Raw genomic sequence first — 8388 nt, 5'->3', positions numbered from 1 at the left:
CCGGTGCCCTTCATGCAGCAGCCAGAGCCCACTCTCTTGCCCTGCACTTACAGGCCCTTAGGCCTGACCTTGGGCGCAGTAAAACTGTACTTACTCCTTACCCACAGACACCGGGCTTGACTGCCTCCCACCTGTTCCCAGCCTCCTCCCTCTGACTGCTCTCCCCGCGTGCTCCAGGCCCCCGGCCTCCTCCCTCCGACCGCTCTGTCTGCTTGAGTTCAGGCCCCCGGCCTCCTCCCTCTGACCGCTCTGTCTGCTTGGGTCCAGGCCCCCGGCCTCCTCCCTCCGACCGCTCTGTCTGCTTGAGTCTAGCTCCTTGCGTCTTCAGGTTCTTGTATATGCCTCGCCTGTTGCCACCTCGTGGCTTTCCCTGTGCTGCTCTTCCTCCATCAGATGGCGGCCCCCACCTCTGAGACGATCCAGACCTGCTTATGTGTAGGGGTATCCTCTTGTCTTCAGTTGAGGGGCAGCTGAAGGAAGTGGGCATCTGCCTGGACTCTGGAACCAGACTGTTGGTCTGAGCCATGCCAACCCCACCTCTCACTGTGTGACCCTGACACGTTGTTTGACACCTTCTGGGCCTTGGTTTCCCGATCTGTAAAATGGAGATACTAATGCCTCCCTCATTACTGTGAGGACTGAATGATCATGGGAACCATGTGAGACAGTGTCTGGATAGTAAGAGCCAGACGGGGCACCTGGCAGAGCCCCTCAAGACGGGTGAGTGTCCAGGAAGTCAGGAGCTGGTCACCTTATCCCTGAGCCTTGCTGCCTTTGCCTTGGAGTTGGAGACACGGCCAGGTTACTCTTAGTGTTTTAGGCCAGACCGGGCATCTTCCTGTAGAGCAGAAATGATTGGTCTCCAGTATAGGGACATACTTTTCCCCAAAAAACACATACCCAAGTTGTTTTACCAGTGGGCAGGTAGAGCTGGAAATGGCTTCTCCAAACTGTAGAGATAAAATTGGATAGATGCTTGGGATTGGAATTAAACCTTGGATCATCCGATAGGAATTTCCATGGCTTCTGTTAAGGGTTGTTAATTCAACATTACTGTGAGAGAGAAGTGGTAGGGATTGGTGACCAAGAAAGTGTAATTTCCTGTGGGAGAGCAGCCTTTTCCTTATTCCTTTTATGTCAAATAAGGCTATAATTGGTCATCCTTTAATGCAGAGAGTAAAACTTGTTAAATTTGGATTTTTCTTTAGATTGGCCTTTAAGCCTTTAAAAAATAATTTGCCACTTATGTTCAATGCAAGTCACTACTGTATCACTTTGTATAAATCAAAGCATAATTACTAAACACAGTGTGCATTCTAGAACATAGTGTTTGTTCACACATGCTGTTCTTGTTTTGAAGATTGTTGAATTTGGTGTTTCTGGAATGCTCTCTAAGGCTGGCACGTCTTTGGTTATGAAGGCCCCATAGCCGAAATAATGGAGTGTCCATGTGTGACGATGGACGAGAGACTTCAGAGAGGGTGTCTGTGTGTTGATGGTTGTATTAGATTAACTTCCAGAAACTACTTTAGGCTTTGTCCCAGGTACTGCCTAAAAATATTGGTAGAGAGGTGTTCAGTTGTGGGTTTATAAAGATAGAAACGTATACAAATAGCATAAAACTTGTGTGAATGTAACTCAGGCGAACTTCTAATCTTCCCTTTTCCAAACACGTGCTTTACCAAACCTCATGTTCAAGATTTAACAGAGGTGTTTTAAGGGGAACCTGGACGTCTCAGTTGGTTAAGCGTCCGACTCCGGCTCAGGTCATGCTCTTGTGGTTTATGGACTCGAGCCCCATGGCGGGCTCTGTGCTGACAGCTCGGAGCCTGGAGCCCGCTTCGGATTCTGTGTCTCCCTCTCTCTCTGCCCTTCCCCCATTCATGCTCTGTCTCTCTCAAAAATAAACATTAAAAAAATTTAAAGGAGATGTTTTAAAAAAGTCACCTTTAAATTGTAAAAATGATTTAACATGTACAAAAATAAAGCAGCATTTGATGACTATGTGAGGTTCTATACATCTGCTCTCTGGCACTGGGTTAAAATGATACTCCAGGGTTCTTGTTGGGCTGGGATGGGAAGGGCAGCAGAGTGTGCATGCTGTGGGTTTGGGGATGCCTACTGTCATTGTGCTGGCTTTGTTACCTGCTGTCCCCAAGTCAGATGCAGCCACCAGCTCCCGTGAGCACTGCCAGCTTCTCCAGAGCTGCAGTGGGCGGGAGGCCCAGCCTCTGCCTGTCACCCACCGTACAGAGAAACACTTTGCAAACTACCTGATCATTTTTTGACTTTATAAATTTAATGAGCCAAAATAAAGGTAAAGTATCTTCTAATTCCCAAGGTAGAGGTGTAGGTACCCAAAGTTCCCAAGTCCTGTCTTGAACTCAGCAGGATGTCGCCAACTTCTTTCAGTCTGTACATGGAATTGCAGGAGGTGTGACCTTTCTTTGTGGCCACAGGCTGCAAACCAGTGGCGGTGGGATTCTCCCTTTTCTGGATCCATTTCTATTAGTGAAGTCAAGGAGCGGAGGCAGGGGAGCCCTGGCGCTCTGTGTCCACGCCGGGGGTCCTGGCCGCGCTGGACGGGCGCCCTACCCGAGGATCAGCTGCAGGGCGAGAGGGATGAGCATGGCCAGCAGGTCCAGAGGGCCAGGCGCGGGGTGCGGGGTGCGGGCTGCGGCCTTGAGCTCAGTGCCCGGCAGGGGCCGGCCCGCCGACGAGTTGCCGTCTGGGATCGCGGTCGGGGTGGGTGCGGTGCCCATCGGCTCCATGCAGGTCTGCGCGGGCAGGAGCAGGGCCACCAGCAGCAGCAGCAGTGCCGGCGTGGGCCGGGTCGCCATGGCTGTGCGCTCGGGGCGCGTCTCCTTGCCGGTGCTGGTCGCAGTGGCCGCCGCTCGGCAGGTCTATTCTGTAGGGTCCTCTCAGGGTCCTCTTTGGTGGGGTCCGGTCTGGCCAGCCGCACCCGGCCAACTCCCGCTGGCGGCTGTTAACCGTCGGTCCCGGGATCCCGCCCTGCCCGCGCGCACCCGCGCCCGCGCGCCCTGGTGCACGCCCGGCTGCCTCCCACGCAGCCCCTGGCCGGGGCCGCGGAGCTGCTAAGCTGGGACTCCGGGGACGCGGATGCCCCTGGCGTGTTACAGCATTCTGCAAATCCCTGGGGTCAGTGCTTTCTGGGGACATCGGAAACCTTTCCTCCTGCGGTGTGCACACGGAGGTTTTGTTTTAAAAACCTTGAGATTATGGTATCTTTTTCTTAAATATGCCTGTGATGTAGCTGTGACATTTTTTTGTTGTTGTTGTTAATGCTTCTCCCAGGTTTTACTCATGTACGACATTTACTTCCTGGACTGCAGTTTGGAAGGAAAGCATTTCTTAAGTAAACCGGGGACTCTTGCTTTTGGACGTTAGGATGCACTCTACCATCTTTGAAACTGTACATTTTTTCTCCCCAAGCAGAACTCTTATGAACATTTCCAAAAACTATGTACTTCATATACAGACATTTGAATTTTTAATTTAAATTAAATAAAATTTATTTGTTTTTCAAATACGTAAGCTCTGCACCCAAGGTTGGGCTCGAACTCATGACCTTGAGGTCAAGAGTCGCATCCTCCACCAGCTGAGTCAGCCAGGCAGGTGCGGCCAGGCAGGTGCCCCCAGACAGGTGAATTTTTTGAATGTCCATTATGAACCGAAGTCTTTGCTGATCGTTAGGTGGGAAAGAGCAACCAGAAGCAGCCCAGGGAGAGTCGTCACATGTGCTGGGGTCACACAAAGCTGGGGCTTTGCCAGATGTGGTTTATTTATTAATTCTACGCACGCGGCATGCTTTTTGCTTATTTCTGTTCCACATCAGCATCGTCGGTGTATCTTCCTTACTTGGATTTGGCCTCTACTTGTAATCAACACAAGGGTTTAAAATAGTTCTATGTGTTTTAAATTCTAAAAGTATGCATATCTTTGGAAATAATTGTGCAAACAGTTGAAAATGAAAGGTTTAGGCGTCCTCCCCCATCCCAGTCACTGCAGGTAGCCCCTCCCATTACACCACCCAGTCAGTATGCAGTGGGAGAAGTCCATTTACTTGGAACAAGCTTGGGGTGCTGGTGTCAGAAGTAGAAGTTGGATTCAACGTAGGTACAACTGGCTTCTTCCGTTAAGCATATTTTTCAGATGTGTAACTGCATGTTCCATAAAAGAGCACACAGGGGCGCCTGGCTTCCTCAGTCAGTTGAGTATCTGACTTCGGCTTGGGTCACGATCTCATGGTTCGTGGGCTCGTGAGTTCGAGCCCCGCATCAGGCTCTCTGCTGGCAGTGCAGAGCCTGCTTCGGATTCTCCGTCTCCCTCTCTCTCTGCCCCTCCCCTGCTCATTCTCTCCTTTTCTTTCTCTCTCTCTAAAATAAAATAAACATTAAAAAAAAAAAAGAGCATATAAAAAATAAAGAGCAAGGGCCCCTTTCTAGGGTCGGGCAGGAAATGCCCCAGGTAAGCCTGGAGCACACGTAAACCCAGACAGGAAGGAAGTGCCCGAACAACACAACGCCACCTCGATGGGCATGTCAGGGGGGACACAGGAGCCACCTGAAGGGGCTCCCGGCCGCCAGAGCCGGATCGGTCCCAGCAAGAGGGAGGGCGTGTTGGATCATAGCCCACCGTGTAAAATAAACATGCACGCGTCCAGACTGACATCAGCAAACGATCCAGGCACGCCCTGATACGCAGACTGAATTTCTTCTCCGAAGGAGGGTCCCACATCGTCTACGCGGCTGCTCCGTCCCCAGGGGGCGGAGCCCACCTCCCCACTCCTCGGGCCACGGGCTCTGCACGGCGACTCCCTTCCACGGGGGGCGGTGGGGGGAGGGAAGGAGTCACGTGGATGGAAACAGCCGGCAGACACACCTCCGCCAGGTGACCACGGCCAACATCAGCGGTGACAGGCCGTGCTGATGGCACCCGCCCGGGCCGGGTGGGAAGAGACGGGCACTTCCCCCCAACAAGCCGCGACCCCAGTCCAGTCACGAGAAACCATCATGCCGCTCCCACTGGGGGACATCCCCCCAGATCCCTGACTCGTCCACCTCGACACTGTCAGGGTCATCAGAGAAACTGTCACAGCCCAGAGGAGAAGCAGAGGGATGCGATCAAGGTCACGTGGTGTCCTGGACGGGGGCCCCAGGACAAAAGAAGGACATCAGGGGAAACTGAGGAAACCTGACTATAAGGCTCATTAGCTTAGTTAACAATAAAGTGTTCATATTGGCTCGTTAATTGTAACCAATGTACCATGTTAACGTAAGAAGTTTATAAAGGGGGAGCTGGCTGTATGTCATCTCCGTTTCTCTTTAAGTCTAAGATGGTTTTTAAATTTATTTTTTTTCAACGTTTATTTATTTATTTTTGGGACAGAGAGAGACAGAGCATGAATGGGGGAGGGGCAGAGAGAGAGGGAGACACAGAATCGGAAACAGGCTCCAGGCTCTGAGCCATCAGCCCAGAGCCTGACGCGGGGCTCGAACTCATGGACCACGAGATCGTGACCTGGCTGAAGTCAGACGCTTAACCGACTGCGCCACCCAGGCGCCCCTAAGATGGTTTTAAAAAAGAAAGTCTCTTTTAAAAGATAGTGTTTTTAAAGAAGCTAATAATTCCTTAGAAGCTCCTTTTGTGTGCTCATCCTCTGCCCTAAGTATCGTTGGCTTTTGTGTTAACTGTCCCCTTGGTTCTCCTTGTAGATTGAACACTTTTGTTGGGTATTCTAAGCAGCTTATCCTTTGGTTTTGCCAGACAGACTCCACTCAGCAGTGAGGGCCCCTGGGCAAGGCGGGGGTCTTAGTGACCGCAAGTCCAGGGGCTTCCCTTGCAGGGCCCTCCTGGCCAGTGTCCTCACACATGTGTTAGTGTTTTAACTTGAGTCACTAGGCCTGCTGCCACCCGTGTCCCCCCCCCTCCCCCGCTTCTCCTCTCTCATACATGCCCTGTCCTGGGAGGCCTTGGAAGGCCTCGGGCGCCATTGTGATCTGGCTGAGAGGAAGTTGTGTTGGGTTGCATTTCCTGTTGGTTTAAAGGGATGCGCATCTGTGGGTGTGGTTACTTCCGGGTTAGGTGCTGCCCAGATGTTGGAAGTTTGCATTCTGTGGTTGTCCCGTGCAGCGTGGGGTGTGAAGGAGCAGGGCCAGAGGACAGGGGCCCTTGCCCTCTGCACCTGTTTACCGTGGGAGCCCAGGGAGGTAGTCAGAGTCCAGAAGAAGAGGGAGGACCAGGGCAGGGGCCAGCCTGACTGCTGCTGGGAGACGCGGGTAGTGGGGTTGCACCAGGAACAGAGGTGTTTCTCAAGGAGGGGTTCTCCGAGAGCTTCGAGATGGGACTCCCGTCCAACTGGCTCGTAGGCAGCTGCGGCAAAGTTGAGATGGTCTGTTCTGGCCGAGTTGGACAGACGTGGCATTGCAGGGGACACCGCGAGGGGCTCAAAGCAGAGAAGTGTGGGCGGGGGTGTCCCCATGAGCGCCCCGGAGCCTGCCCCGGGTCCTTGCTCAGCACGCTCGCTGCCCCATACTCGCTCCTGCGCCTCTTCTTGAGGGGACTGCTGGCTGCCGGGAGTCGTGGTTTTTATGACATTAACATAAAGTTGGCATTTCTTTCCTCGGGGGGAAATAACCCTGGATGCAGTACACACGAGTCAGACCCCAGGGTTAGCGCGGAGACAAAGCGAGGGGACGTGGGTGTCGGGTTCACGTCCTCGGTGATTTTCTGTTATGTTTTAGGTGCATCTTTGGTCCTTTGAATGTTTGATATTTGACTGTGTCACTTGTGATGTTTTAGAGATTTGGTCTCATTTTGGCCTTTTCAGTGTGATGAAAAGAGATAGATGGCCTGGTTTCTCTATTTTCTTCAGGTGCCCCCTTACAGTGTCAGTGGTTCTCAGGTCACACATCACTGAATATATTTTAAATGAGACCACCTGTAACAGTTAGGCGTAAGGAAATCTCGAATCATTTGAACATTGTGCAGATAAAAAAGCAGCCTAACATTGCGCTGTTCCTACCCTTGCTCCTAAACTTCCCTCGTATGAGTACACGTTTGTGGGTCGTACGTGTATTTCGAGAACTGGGCTCCTTCATGACAACGTATGGGGCTGTGGGAAGGTGCAGGAAGGACCTGGTAGTGTGGCCTGCTGGTCTTCAGACGTGCTAGAAACCCACCACGTGCAGGCCTTCTGACCTTGTGGGGTGAGTTTTCCTTCCACAGCGCGCCCATGTCTAGGAATTGTGGCTGAGATCGGCCTCTGCTTTTTCGGTCTGGCTTGCACTGTTGTCTCTGTTCTGTGAAACGACTGTGCAGGGGGGGTCAACGGTCTGGCTGGGAAACTCTTCCGTGAGAAAAAGGCCACCTTAATGTCATTTCACGTTTTAGAATTCCTTGCTTCTTGAGTTGTTGATGAAGTTGTTCTAAGATTCTCAAGTGTTACCGGTAGGATTTCAAGCTTTCAACGCTGTTGCCTTTCGTCTTTTTCTTTTCCATGTTGCCTTTGATTCCTTTGCCTTTATTGCAATTGTATCCTGTAACAACAGGCTTAGTAAATTCCTTTTATTTTATAAGTTCCCTTTTTTCACTTGGCCATGATGCCTGCTGATTTTAAAGCCCTTTTATGATATTTAACCAAGCTCTCTGTGTTCAGTGTGGGTCGTGGTCATGTTCATTGTTGCAGCCTAGACTTATGTGTTGAGTTAAATATAGGCTGTCAATTAACTAACCATTCTGAACGCGTTCATTATCGCTTCTCTGAGGCCGTCCTAACCATGTGCACTAGAGACAGGTTTGTGGATGTGCATACCATGGTATCTGGGTTGAGCTTCCCAGCCGCGCGGCTCCACGTAAAGTCGGGGAGAGCCCCGGGGAAGCCGAGGGCCTCGGGTGTGTTTGCCGTCTGCCCCTCTTTTCTCTCATCCTTCTAAAAACGAGTGACTTGGGAATTAGTCCAAACAACAAGTTAGCCAAGAGTGAATTTTCCCAGCCATGTGAAGGGAGTTTAGCCTGCTCTACTCTCACAAGCCCGGTTTGGTGCTGAGGTGGATTAGGGTCCTTCTGGTGGGAGGTACTCCGAGCCAGGGGTGCGCGCGATGACAGGCCCCTCGTAAGTGGGAGGCGCGTGGCTGGGGGCGGAGCGGGTGTGACACCTGACTGTTGGGATACTGAAGTAATGAAATGGGGTTCAGGCGTCCATTTTGTGTTTATTCCAAATTCCAATAAAAAAGAAACGTTTAGCCACCTAAGTATCTCTTTTTCAGGACTCACAAACGTCAGTTGTTCAGTTTGTTTTAGATGGAAGTTCTGTTTTTGTCTGTGAAAGAAGTCTTATCCACGGTTTCAACGTGGGCCGGAAGGGCG

At 51.5% G+C, this 8388-nt stretch overlaps 1 protein-coding gene across 1 annotated transcript in view; it reads left to right on the top strand.

Moving 5' to 3' along the window:
- Positions 1-8388, top strand: part of ADARB1 (adenosine deaminase RNA specific B1) — a 141385-nt gene that overhangs the window by 25446 nt on the left and 107551 nt on the right. The window lies entirely within an intron of this gene.

Source organism: Prionailurus bengalensis, chromosome C2, assembly GCF_016509475.1.
Source record: "Prionailurus bengalensis isolate Pbe53 chromosome C2, Fcat_Pben_1.1_paternal_pri, whole genome shotgun sequence".
Classification (NCBI taxonomy): Eukaryota; Metazoa; Chordata; class Mammalia; order Carnivora; family Felidae; genus Prionailurus; species Prionailurus bengalensis.
Note: the sequence above shows the minus strand (reverse complement) of the source record. Positions and strands in the feature narration are given on the sequence as shown.